At 38.5% G+C, this 14,807-nt stretch overlaps 1 protein-coding gene across 16 annotated transcripts in view; it reads right to left on the bottom strand.

The window, feature by feature from the left end:
- Positions 1–14,807, bottom strand: part of TENM2 (teneurin transmembrane protein 2) — a 608,636-nt gene that overhangs the window by 545,257 nt on the left and 48,572 nt on the right. For all 16 annotated transcript variants that reach the window (XM_046900248.1, XM_025154777.3, XM_040646802.2 and 13 more), the window contains exon 2: positions 3,196–3,314. The gene's annotated coding sequence lies outside the window, so the exon portion shown is untranslated. The remainder of the gene's footprint in view (positions 1–3,195; positions 3,315–14,807) is intronic.

Raw genomic sequence — 14,807 nt, forward strand, 5'->3', positions numbered from 1 at the left:
CCATCAATGATCCCATGCAAAGTTATGTGAAAATTCTCACTACAGAAATTCTTACAACTAAATTTGATGGAAGTGGATCTGGGGGCTGCCCTGGGCTGTGCGGTGGGCTGCTTTTGTCCTGCGTCATGTGCTTTTCCCCTTTTTCCCCATGAGCCTGAAAATTAAACCATTATGCAAGCACACTAGCGATGAGCACCAGCTCTCACAGAACGTACCTGTTAATGACTGGGCATTTCTGCTCCAAGATACAACCATACATGCCATTGGCAGAAACAGCCCTGGAATTTGACAGAAACTATGCAAACAAGACTGACCTCTGGGCTGAAAACAGAGCACTGCTGCTAGAGATGGATGCCATCACTTTGAAGACACACAGACCGTTCACATTATTTTTTGTACTTTTCCCCTTAATAATCACTGAAAATTGAACACAGTAAAGAGAGACATGTATGTTTGACAGTATAAAGAGGGCTATTGGAGTAATTTTCTCAAATACTTTTGGCTCTTCATACCATCATTTGTTTACAGGAAGTTTTTAACCCACACAGAATATGTCAATAGTGACAGCCTTAAAAGCCCACAGCCCTCCAGACACAGGACTGAGAAATGCACTGAAGATGGCAGTGGTTGAGATGTTGTTTTCTTCCCACTCCCACAGAAGGGAAACTATAGTTAGAATGCATCAAGCTGATAAACTGGGTGCCCTTGTGAGAAGAAATCCAGCAGAGTTTTGATCAAGAAGTTCAACTTCTTTTCTTTAAAATAGTTACTTTCTAAAGGCTTTGATCCACCACAATGGAACAACAGCAGTCTTCATTAAATAAAATAGACACAGGAAAAAAAAAAAACCAACACATTCAAAAAAACCTCCACAAACTTAGCAAACATTCTGATACATTTATATCACCGTAACGGCCCCTGAATAACAGAGAAGATATTGGAGGACACAACTGAGGGAAATGAGTGCTGAGATGTGTTTGTGAACTGACAGCAAGTCTTTGCCATTTATATAAAGGAGAATGAAAAGGCAAAAAGAGGCAGAGCTGGGAAGCTGGACAAACACCACAAAAGCAGGCAATTGAGAAGTTACTAGTGCTTCTTTGGCAAACCAGCAAATCCACAGGAATGCAGATTTAATGAGGCAAATGAAGAAGGGACAGTACTGGTTCACACCGCAAGTCAAAAGCAGAGCCTAAAAGAGGCTGAAAGCCAGAGATGTCAGCAGCACCTGGACAGAACCCAGGAACAATTCCCAACCCAAAACTTCCAGATAAAGAGAACTCATTATACCATGCAAAGGTTGAGTATCTCCTGAACCAGAGGGACACAGAAATAAAGCCCCAAACCAGCTGAAGTAATAATACACTGTGCAATCTACTTGTAGTAGTTACATTTTCCCCTATCCTGAGGCCCTGAGATCCATTGGAGGAGTTGGCGGAAATCCTCTTAAGCAACTATTTCATTGAAAGAATACTCTTCCCCTCACAGCCACCACAGCACTAAGATCACTTGTCCTAGCACTGGTCTCAACTGAAACAAAACCCCCAGAGCTACAAGTTCAAAAGAAAAAAAAAAAAAAAAAAGCAGCAAAAATAAACAACTTAACCAGCCCTACTTACATAAAATGACAGCAGGGGATCTTGCAGCTGAGAGTTCTGAAAATTTCACAGGGGACCTAATTCTGAGGAACTACTTCTGTAACCTTTTCCTCATAAACTGCAGTAGAGATTGAGAGCTCCTGGGCCAACATTCCTCAATGCCAACTATACTGCTCTGTAAGAATTTGTTCTTGAATTATTTGAAGATGGGCTATGAAGACTCTTTAAAACAAATACATGAACTTTACATTGAGCATACAGATACATTTATAAAAGCAAACAAAAATATTGGGGGGGTATTGCCTATTTATTTTTTCTAATACAGCATTGACAGAACACTGACAAGAAATTCAGACTTGTCAAAAAGGGAAAATGGACAAGTGCACAATAAAAAACCAAAACCAATTTCTCATTATGTTTTCTTTCTTATTTGTAATCAGTTCTGTTTTTCTCACTTTTTTAGAACAATTTTTCTTTAGAATTCAGAGATACAGCCTCCTAGAATAATTCACTTCAAAAGTAGGTAGCACAGACCTTAACAGTGTAAAAATTGAAATAGAGACACAGAGTCAGAAAATAACCTTTTAAAAGAAAAATATGATAATCAACTGACTGACTGCAAACAAAGTAAAAGAATGTGTTAACTTGTTCAGTGGGGTAAAAGAATTTGCTTGGAATTTTGTGCCTGACATATCTAAAAAAATATTTTTTTCTGTGCTGTGAAAGAAACATGAGGGAATTAAAATTGCTGTTATTGAAGTCCAACTAAAAGGTTTGTTTTACACGAGTCTCAACTTCTAGTTTTTTTAATAATACTACCACTGAATTAAATGGCTAAGAATTACTAGGTGTATAACCAAAATTAAAAGAGAGAATAAAGACTCAAAAATTATTTATTTACTTAAAAGGCAGCTTTACCTTTTCTATGGGAATCAATAAACTGAAGGTATTTCTTTTTCTCTTGAGGCTACCCTAAGCAAAATAGCCTTCTTTCTCTGCAGGACACATTGGGATAGTTTGTTACTGTATGTAATTACATGAATTCCCAGAGCATATGTACAGCATAATTAAATTACAGGGTGTCTACTGGGTACTGTGTCCAATGGTTCGCAAAAGAAGAATTTGAAAGGCCCTTCTCCTTCTTTACATTTTCCTTTTGCAACATTTTTAATAGGATATGCAGACTTACAACTTTATGATATGCAGTAATTCATAAAAATAAAGTTGTTCTTGTGTTTAGAATCTGAATAAAATGCCCACTCAAATGAACAAAAATTACTTTGCAACTGAGAGCAATGAATTCCTAGTATTCTCATTTGATCCTGAATTTCTGAGGATGGACAAGTCCAGCAAATGAAAACCTAAGTAGGTAGGAAAAAGATGCATTTCTCTTTCTGAAGCAATTCAGCTGGGCTGGAAAAGACCAAAGTAGATTCTGTAAAGGAAAGCGCTGGGACAAATTGCTTCCTCTACAAAAACACTTTCCTGCAGAGATCTAGAAAGGTATTTTTCAAGCATAGATGGAAGCACTTTGGTCAATAATACGAACACATCTCAGCACAAAACAACATACAAAATTGAAGTTGTGACTACTCACTGAAAGGGGAGATCAGCAAGGCTTTCTGTTCTGCTGTTTTGCAATTGTACTGGGTGATGTCTACAGCTCACTGGGTGAGACACTTCTTAATCCACTTGACAGTGAAAAGAAAAAAGAACCTGTTGAGGAAAGAAGAAAAAAAAAGTTATAATTCCCAGAAAAATGAATTGTTAACACTAGACATAAGTAAAGACTTTAAAAGTATTTTGGTACTCTCACAGCTTTTAAATGCCAAAAAGAGTATCACTATCTAGCTATGTTAGGATGTGAAAACTCATCTTCTCCTTATGACTCTCCCTCCTCTCTGCCTCAAATCTAGGCAGACATCCACACAAAGAGCTTCCTTAGCCATTTAACTTGCACTCTGCCAAATCTAGCACATGTGAATTGGCCGTGTCCTCTCTACTCAATTCCCGAAGAAAGAAAAAGCATGATAATCCTGGTAGTAACCCTCCAAACTTAGATCAATACATTTTCTTCCTCCAGATGTCCCGACTGTGAAAAGTTTTATTTAGAGTAATCTTATATGTCACAAATTCATGGCCCACTTGTTGCTTCCCCTGGCAATTTATGCTTCTCTTTTTCAGTCTGCAATCCCTTATCGCGCCTGTTGGTTACCACACTTTCTTCAGAACCTTCAATATCCTCAAAAGTGTTTTTCAAAAGGAGAAATTAGCCAGAACGTCCAGAGCTTCAGCAATGTATCTATGAAATTATCTAGTTAGTCACAGCTACCAGTAAGATTACATAGAAAACCAGGTTCTACCCTTCATTACAAATTGAAGCAACAAGATCCAAATAAGAACTACTTCAATGAAGAAACGACTGGTCATGCATAGTAGTAAATTCAAACAGCTGATACCTACCCACTGAAAAAAAATACAATCCCCACTGGCTGGAGGTGGAAACAGACAAGCAACCCATCAACACTGAAGCCAAAAATTTCACAAATACATACAAAACACATAAAGGCAAGCTAATCCCTCCGACTGATATGTGTGAAATTTTCTTTTAACACTGAGAGTATTTAACACTGTTAGCTTATCTACGGCTTTCAATGAATTTAAATTAAAGGCACTTGTTTTTGGTTAAAAAAGAAGCTTGAGGTACCAGCACTACTTAACTGCTGAGGTCTCTTTCCCCGGAAGTAAATGGGCATAATTGTACTTTGGGCCAGTAGCTTTCCATAAACCATCAATTATTTAAATAAGACAAAGAATTCAATACGCATTGTACATTAGTATCATCTGAAATCTTTAAGACCAGAACCAAGGCATAAGATCATCTAAGATTATGAATCAATGTGAAACAAACAGTGCTTTTAATTTGCAAATGCAAAAGCTGAAATATAGATAAGCACACTAATTAGGGATTGGAAGGCAGTCGCTACATCCATAATCTCCTTATTTTCACTAGTATGCTTACTTTTCTTTGTGCAGCCCCATGTACCTATGCCTCAGTGCAAATTATACTGCTGTTACGAACCCACTGCTCTAGTAATTCTGTGCTATTTTGAGTATTTACTTATAATTGCTAATTCATTTGTATCTTCCTTGTTCCAGTATCACTATTTCAGTGACTGAAGACTTTGGAAAGGAAACATTCCTAAGAACAGCACCAGGTTATACTGGGATGCGAACACTGATTATTCATACACACACACACACACAGTAACTTACAAGTGCTAGAACGTCCTTTCACCAGATTTACACAAAAAATTGTCAACCAGATGTGTGGTATCATCTTCTAACCCTCACGCAAGACCACATCAGCAAGGCACACAGCTATGATACCTGCACCACATGGCTGCAGGAAGCCCCAGCCAGGCCGCGGTGCAGCAGCACACTCTCTCACACAGAAATGGACTGGATAGGACAGACTTTCTGTTCTGGGTTTTTTCTATTATAGCTTGTCACCAAGAGTGGCTAAAAATGCCATCTGACAGGCTGAAATGCTTCTCTAAATCCTAATTATTTTCTGTCCACAGTGCTCCTTTCAGGAAGAGGACAAGTGAGAAACATTTGCGTGCACCTACCGACAGGTGCAAATCAACACACCACCACAAAACAAGTAACAAAGGTAGAAAGGATCGAACTGTTAGTTTCTGACTTTTACTACTGTAACACTAAAGCTAAATGTTGGGGGGGGAAGGTATTATACATACATCAGTATTAAAAAAATGCTGAAATGAAGTTTAAGAAAGAGTAATTTTACTCCATAATCGTACTGGGGGCCTGCGTGCAGGTTCTGGTAGCAGGAGCTGCAGGGCCTCTGTGAGGAGAGGCAGGGGCTGCACACACTGAACACAGATGGTTCCAGAATGTTCCGGCCGGCTCTGCCTATTTGCACTGAGGCACACAGAAGAAATACTTAACATACTTCATCCACTTCTCTGTCATATATATTCCAGCTAATATCAATAGTGCTAGTTCCCACAATAACAGTCCATCACATAAGAACAGACAGAGGGTTAACTAACGAGTTTTTTTAATTACTCTTAGTTGCCATAGGCTGCAAGACCTGATAACCCTTACAGAATAACCCAGCAGTGCTACTGAGATGGCACCCATAGCAATTGGACAGATCAGTACAACGGGAAAGGCATTACAGCAAACGGTGTGATGACAGAAAGACCAGCACAATAGAAAGGTGCTATCAAGGAAGGGAAGAAGACTGTTCACCTGTATCGTAAGATTCCAGGTTTGCAGGGAAAAGCTTCACCAAGTAGGGATCTCCAGAAAAAGATCCTTCCCCAGTGGCAGTCAGCCCTTAAATGAGGTCTAAGGGAGGTGCAGCCAGGCTGCAGCCCTTCCAGTCACACAGCTGAATTGCCTTCACCTGTGCTCTCAGGGCTGACTGGGTCCTTTCCCCAGGTGCTCAATCAGTAATTCAGGCTGTGACTCAGCAGTTCCCATACAGCACCTATAAGCAGAGTATTTGGCACGCTTCATACCATTACTCTTCTTGCCCTTGTTTATGATTTAATTAATGAGCTGCATTTCTAAGATGCAGGTTTTAGATTAAGCATGCAATGACAATAGAAAGGGAAGACCGTGACTGCAAGAACAAAAAAGGCAATTGCAAATTCTACACGAGGTGTATTTGGTCATTACAGACTTCACGTTGTAGCACTGTATGTCAGTCACTAGACCACTGAGCACAGGTTCTCACCCGCTGAGCATCACCAAGCACTCCAAGCACATCCCCACTCCTCCCGACCCTGCAGGCCCACTCCAGCTGCTCCCTGCCTCCCACTGCTGGCTCCATCCACACAGCACCTGGGCACCAACTGTTCCATAACAGGATGGCACACGGCACAGAAAGATTGAAGACGCTGTCTGCTAACACTGCATGCTCAATTTTCATAGCATTTAGTACTATGTAGTACTTTGTATGCTACAGAACAGCTCTAGGTGCCTTCAACCATAGCTGAGAATCATAAACCTTTTTTTTAATTAAAGTACTCAGTAACTAAGAACTAAGGAGTTTTTACAGCGTACACCACAGCCTGTTTACTGCAGTATTTGTGCTCCTGACTGCAGGGACACAGCCCAGATAGGGGCTGGCCTTCTTTGCAGAAGCACTGAATCCAACCAAGCTCTAGATCAGAACACTCTGCTTTCTTTTGTCTCTATTCCTCACAGTTGTAGGTTTTACCAGTTCTTTAATCTCTGTGCATTGTCACAGAAACGCATATTCCCTAAGTCAGTCCTGTGGGGAGTGCACAGGGCAGGAATGCCCTGACCAGCTTTGATGACCAATCCTTTGGACTGTGGAGCAAGGCCACTTGCACGTAAGACCACCCCTTCTTGAATCCTTTACTTCACTCACTTGACCCCAGCAGCAAGAGAAAACAAAGAAACAAACAACAAAAACCCATGATCTTACCAACAACTTTGCAAGTCTAATTCATTCCTAGAAAGCATCTGCTCAAAACACTGCATAAAGCAAGTGTTGTGCGGAAGAGTATTGTATCATCATCCAAATTCACCCAAAGGTCATGGCAAATTCAAGTTACAGATTTTGCCTTTACTTTGTGTCCCATACTTTTCATCCAGCTTTTCGTTCTTTTTTGGTCACTTGAGCAATTTCATCTAAGTTTCAACAAAGACAGATTGAGGCCTGCAGAGTCTACTGATAAGTACAAATGTTACGCAGTATTTACAGAATGTAATCTAGAACTTGGTGTCGATTTACTTTCAATGTACACAGCAAACTTCATATTCCGTAGACAGCGTCACCATCATTAAGAAATGTATATAAGCTCATGCTTTATTAATTGCCAAATGTTCAAACAAATGAAAGAGTAACTAGAATTTGTATTACATCTGATATTTAACACAAATGCTAATTACTCAAAGCAATACTTATCAAAACCTCGTGCAGTTGATAGATAATAAAACTTTCAAGATATGCTTTTCCTCACCCTGGTATCAACAGATATAGCAGAACTAGGAGGGTAAGTTTTACACACAACTTAAAAGAAAAAAAATAAGATTTCTTCTTCATATTAGCCAGCCAAAGATATGAGAGACCGTGGTGAATTAGCAAATGAAGATTAACTGACTTTTTTGCTAATGAATAATCATAAAAATAAACAAGCTTTTAAGAGCTGTGAAATTATAAACAAGTGCTTCAATATATTAGAACTGCAGAACTAAAAAAAAATACAAAGAAATTATGGATTTCTCAAGTACATAAGTTTTGTACCACTTGGTAATTGACAACCAAACAGACTTCCATTTAAAAAAATAAAATCCTTTTTTCTACCAAATAGCAGACAGCCGTTTAAATCTTAAAGTGAAATACTGACCAAAGTCAGTAAGAAAGGGAATCCAGTACTTGACAGTTACAGAAAAGATCATGGCAAAAATCTAATAGTACACTGCTCACAAGAGGCACTGAATGAAAACCACATCTGAATCGCAGCTGAATACAAAACATAATACACCAGAGAAGTAGCTTTGCTCACATCTTCAGAGACACAGCAACCTCACTCCAAGTAAAAAAGAAAAGCAATAAAAATGAAAAATATACCAGCCTTCACAATGTGTCCACTGAAATACATATCTAAGAAGAGCATGGAGGAAGAAAGCAGAAGTTGAAGCGAAGCACTATGGCTGTTCAAAATGCCAAGGAGGCCATCATTCCATGAATAAATTAAAAATGCTTCAAGGGAGTAACACTACGTGTAGGTGCTTAACAGCAGCAGCTGTAGTACTGTGGCTGCAGGAAGAAGCCTATTCTAGCATATGGATCAGGAGAACTGACAGCAATACAATTATGCTAGATAGAAAAAAAAAGAGTAAATTCACCACCACTGCTTGGTGTATTATCCATGGTCTACATCTAGTTACAAAATGGTGCCTTAGATAGATTACAGCCCTCTGCATTACCACTCTCCAAGATTCTGTTCTGTTCCAAGGTGTCACAAGACAATCCAAGTGCTATAAGTGGAAGAACCTGAAAGTAAAACACCCAAAAACTCTAGAGGAGAAATTACCACACAAAGACTAAAAGAAACAGATCTATATACATTTACGTATAAATATAGCTATAGATACATATAAAATTCTCTTTACAGGAATGTGCAAGTGTAAGAAACCACCAGGGAGAGCTATGTTTGCATCAGGTACTGATGCAGTGTGTCTCAGTAATGCCTGTATCTGTGTGAAAACAAACAAACAAAAACTCTTTGATATTTTTGTTTTTCTTTGAAGTTGCTCAACTCAGCAAAACATGAACCAGCATCACAGAAAATCACACCATTCTGAAGTACAGACTAATAGACAAACCTGAGAAATTACTGAAAGGTCCAAATGCACTCAGGAAAGGCCACAGACAGCATTCACTGAGTTAAGGGAGTCAGGGAAATGATACAAACAGCCAAGCAGGTACAACTGCAGCCAATGAATCAGAAGCTGCACTTGAAAGCAAGAAAATAAAGACAGGACTATTTACTGAGAGTTTCCAATTACAAAGAATAAAATAAAATTACAGTAACAATGCCAAAATATTAACAACTTTCAATACAATTGCAAAGCTTGAGAGATGCACATCGTGGCAACTGGACTAAAGCATCTAAACACAGTTCCTAAAGGGAAGCTGAACACATCAGGGGAGGGAAATTGGAAAGAGGAAAGGTGGGTAACGCTGTCAGTCCTAGCAATGCACACCTGAGGATGGAAGGGACTGAGGCGACCAGAAAGTGAAGGCGATGTCAGCAGTGGAAGGAGAAGATGCCTCACTCAGCCACGTAGTGCCGCTGGGAGCAGCAGCTGGCACACAGTCATGGCTGGTCAGCACCTGACACCGATCCGCAGCCCTAACACGGCGTCAGTGAAATTCCTTGCACTCGGTGCTAACGCAGAGGCACCCTGTGTAACCTCAAACATTTGGAAGCATTCTTGCGGTGGAGTGAAGGAAACTCCGCAGCCATTCAAAGCACCATCACCAGTCTGCTGGAAGTGTAACAAGGGACATTTGACCTGGATATGAGCAAAAACATAAAATAAATGGAGAACTATTCCAGTAGTGTTTTATGAAATATCTATAGTAATGGCAATTCCAAGCACTGTGTGTGTGGATGGAAGTTATTATTTACACATATGTTAATAGACAATATACCAGTTATACGACTAAAGAGATGAATAAAGTAATTCTAGGACAGTCTCCAGAATGCATGTTTCTGAAAGACATATACATGAATATTTGTATTTATTTTTTCCTTTTTTTCAGAGGGATTGATATATACTCACACCTCTGTACATACGAAGAGCTGCTGAAGGCACGTGAATTGGAAATCCTTAGAATACCTTGGGTTTATCTCATCTTACAAGCTATGCATTACTAGGAACAGCCCAAGCCACAACAAGAGGAATATCATGATCCACAACTCTCGACATTAAATGGTCAGATCTGCAGTATACTTAGATCAGAATAGACACGGCCATCAGCACCTTTGCCTCACTCGCTGGGCAGTGAAGAGTGCTTCCCTCCCCAAGCCACATGGCAGCACCTTCTTGTCACCCAGCAATGCTGGCAATTGCAACACAGCATGCAATGCACTCAGTGCATCTCCCTCTCCTTGCACTGATTCATACTCCTCAGAGGAAAGAAGACCACAGAGGAATCTGAAAGGTCTGTTATTCTGATCTTCCTGCCTTACTCAGAATAAGAGTCAGAGGAGAACAAGTAGAACTAGGAACTTATTTCAAAGCAAGCTTCACCACCATCATCGTCCTTCATCCCCATGCCCTTAGCAAAGGAGTTTGTTTATCTTTCCATAACAAATGCACATTTTTAGGAGGATGCTGAGGAAGCCACAGGTTTACCAGGATTTCAGTATAAATGACGAAGATTCACAGCACTGAACCCCACTGAGGTTTCCTGAGTGCCTGAGATCATAACCAGCTCAGCTACTCCTGGAGCCAAATGGGCTGAAAGTCTGGGAAAGAATGAGTTTCAAATATGAAAGCCTCTTTTACTGTCCCCAGGTGTCCTCTTACAGACATCCATCTGAACCAGTACTGCCTACATTCCTTACTTTCCTTGCAGTCTCCTTCCACCTGTAGGCAAACAGGAAAGGCTAACTAACCTTTGTTGGTATCTATGAGCATTTGTGGTAAAGGTTTTTGCATTTGCAAACAAAGACAAGAGGATGTATTTTTATTCTTCTAGACTGTTAGTCCAATCCCAGGATATTAAGTGTGTGCACCAAACTATGTATTTTGTTATTTAGTTAGACCCACAATACGGTATGACTTAGAGGGCATTAAGACACACTATGTCCCTTCAGCAAACAGCACATTCCATAGAAAACACAGACAGTTCATAGGAGCTTTTTGTCCCTTCGTGATTTTATTAGATCCTATTGATTCAATTACAAAACACAGTAGTACTCTTTTATAAGGTGACACAAACACCATACAATTTCGAGAACCATCTTCAAGAACCTGTAAATGCATTCTCTACTGTACACAACATTACTCAGCCATTAACAGCAATGGCTGCTCGAGAGCAGTACAGAACCACGATACTGATGTATTGCCACTCATGTGCATTAACCACACTCTTTGTACTGTTACAAAGTATGGATAATTAGAATGGAATTTTCTCTCATTTATATGTATCCATTCTGAAAATATCTAAATACAGTCTCAACTTTCATTTTATACCTTTTTCCTGAATGCGAGTTGTATTTTCTAAGAAAATTATTGTAAATAAAGATAAATAAATAATTTAATTTAAAATTATACTTCCAATTTCTAAGTATAGCACTGCTCTAATAAAATAGTGACATAAAACCACATGGTTGGTTGATCTGTGACACAGAATAAAAGGCCAACTGAGTGGCAAGCCAGAACTGTCATCAAGAATTAGGGCATACAACCCTAATGTGATTTGAAATTCAGATTTATATTAGGCCTCATTAAGCAGTTTAGAAAAATTCATAAATCTTTTTATGGGGTCATTTTTTTCCTAATTACCTCTACAGAATGATGTACATAAATACATAAAGAAATTAAAATACCATATTTCTAAATGATTAAATATTTTAATAATTCATTTCTTTTTCCAAGTCCTATAATCTCTCAGCTATGAAACTGGACAAAGCAAAAGCCTTCACAGTTTCATAAGGAAACCAAAATAATAATAAGAGTCTATTATGTATGTTGAGCGTTGCTTCCATAATAATTTCAAATACTCGGTTTTGCCAATTGCCTTTTAGGTAGGGGTTATATTTATAGTTTAATTTTACAAGTTGTAATTTAAGGACAGATTTATTTATTTTATGTAGGTTCTGTTTCAGTTTATTTCTTCAATTCCTTGCCTTCTACAATACCTGCCAGCTCCTCAACTCCATAGCTTAGGGCTTAAGCTGAGACCTGGATAGAACACAGTAGCAAAACATGCATACTTGTAAAATGCTTATGGCTTACCAGCAGACCCTCATTAATAGCAATAATTTCATTTGTTCATTAATTCCAAAGAGACACACATACATCCTTTGCCAGCCTAGGATTAGTTGACCGCGTTTTATTCATTTACATTAATTTTCTGCTTAATATATATATATATATATATATATTTTTTTTTTTTTACTAACTATTAAGGTTCAAACATCTCAGATTTCTTTTTCTCCCCAATGAATTTACTGAGAATTTTTTTTAAATTATTTTTTTTAATTATTTTTTTAATACACCTTTGGGAAAGTAATGCATAGCCTTTATATTCACCAAGAGATTTGGTGCTGTGAGGCCAAGCACAATGCCATCTTAACAAGCAGAGCATAATTCTTCTGCTCCTGGACATCTTTACAGCCAGTGCCCTGCATTGAGCAAATTCAACAATTTTAAAAGTTGAAGACATTTTCATTGCATACATATGGATTAAAAAAAAAAAAAAAAAAACAAAACTGTGCATGCTTTCATTTTACAAAACGCAGAAAAGACTCAATGGAACAGAAGAGCTTAATGGCCTCAACTAAAAGCTAAGGCATTTGGATATTGAACACAGGATAGCACCCTAAGTGAGCATAAATACACTTAGATAGGATTTTCAAGTATTAAAAGCTAAGACAGTGATTCTATAAATAGCCACTGATAAAAGTAGAGCTTAAAAGGACAGTGATTGCTCCTTGCTTCACTAACTTTAAACAGTAATAGGCAAGGAATTTGAACAGCTTCCCCTTTACGATGAAAACAGTAACCTTAGATGCCTGTACATATGTGGACAGGTCAACTTTAAGCTAGTAAGAACCTGAAAAGCATAATTAGTATCTAGATTTCAGGATACTGAATTTCAAATGACCTTTTGAAAAATGCTTGGTTTACAGAGAAATACTACGAGCCGCAGCTACGTGTTCAGTTATCCAAAACTTACACTGCTGACGTCAAAAGATACGGTCTACAAAGCACAGCGCTACATAAACACAGCGGCCAACCATCTGTAACACAATAATACCAGCATGGTATGTAGCAATAGCTAACAAATGCTCCCTGGTTTTAAGTTTTCTAAATATTTTCCAAATATTTTCTACTTCATCTCACTATTTGTAAAGACAGGAGAAAGAAGAGCAGCAGCTTAGCTAAAACAAACCTGTCTGAATAAGACCCGTCACTGGAGCAAGAAGGGGAGAATAAAGAAACTTTTCATATCTACTGATCCATTTCTACCAAATTTAACAGAGTTGTCATCTTAAAGACGTGAAATCTCTCTGAGCTCTGAGGAAAAATCTGCCCAATGGTAAAATAAGAAGCCAAGAGCTACTTAGTGACTGCCAGCCGGCACCCATGTCACCATGGGCCAGGCAGAAGTGCTGCTGGTGGTTACAAGGGGCAGCAAGAACCCAAGGAATGGCAAGAAGGAATAAGGGATAGAGAGAAATAGAAACTGAACCTATAGGGGAAACCAGATGAGGGGAAGATCATAGAAAATATCAGCAGAGAGAAACAGGCAACCCTTCCACTGAAGGAATTAGGGATGAGGGGCAGAAATTTGCACGTGGTGAAGCTTCATTAGTTCCACTAATCACAGAACAATTTGTTTATAGGAAAGTATTTTGGTTTGTTTGTTGTTTGCCTTACAAGGATGAACAGGTGCCTTAATATATTCCATGTGTGGAGTAACAGAGGAACAGCCAATACTGAGAGCGCTCTGTTCAGGCTCAATTTATAAATGGAAAAGTGATTTTGCATTCAACAGGAAGGATAAAAATGGTACCCTGTCGTTCACAGCAGGAGACAGAATTTAAATATCCTGTAATATAATTTGGTACATCACCACATATCAGGCTTGACTTTCCTAATTTACAGTAGTAAGTTTTTACACAAGAATCAATCTTTTCATTTCAAGGCAATGACTTCTGATTTACGCTAGGGCAAATGGAAGAGTATGAGACCATTCCTATCCTAATAGAATTTGCCATCTGCTGTTAAACACGTTAATAGCAGATAAAATCACATGGTGGTATTACAGGATAATATCAGCATTGCATTGAGAGGGGAAACAAAGTACAATTTAGTGCTGTTAAGTCATTTACACCATCATTCACAAAAAAACACAATAGGTTGCAGTGTCCTCCTACTTCAGTTGCTTTTTAATTAGAAGAATAAATCAAATCACAACTGAAAAGAAATAAGAAGCACCCTCTTTGGGGGAAGGTTTTAAATTGACAACTTCAACTTAAGCAGATTATGTTCAATTTTGGATGATACAAGGCTGTAACACATAAGCATAAAATTCTACGATAAGCATAATTTAATTTCTATCAATAAATTCATACCTTAAAGTACGTCAAGAGCATTTTTCTTCCTCTAACTCCCAGATTTTTCCACAGTACAATGGTGTTTGACCACAGATACACAGTTTATAGAAGATGATACCAGCAAAATATCACACTGCAAATAATACTTGACTAAATGATTTCCAATAATATTTTTCAAAAAAAAATTTCCATTGTTTGAACAAAGCTATCCAAGCCAAAGGGGCTTATAAGACCACAGCCTTCAGCACCATTCTCATTTTCAAGCTGAATTGCCATCTGCTGTCTCCACTGTAAGGACAAGATTCAAGATGCCTTTCCTCATACATTTTGCATGTCTTGATTT

Source organism: Gallus gallus, chromosome 13 (genome assembly GCF_016699485.2).
Source record: "Gallus gallus isolate bGalGal1 chromosome 13, bGalGal1.mat.broiler.GRCg7b, whole genome shotgun sequence".
NCBI lineage: Eukaryota > Metazoa > Chordata > Aves > Galliformes > Phasianidae > Gallus > Gallus gallus.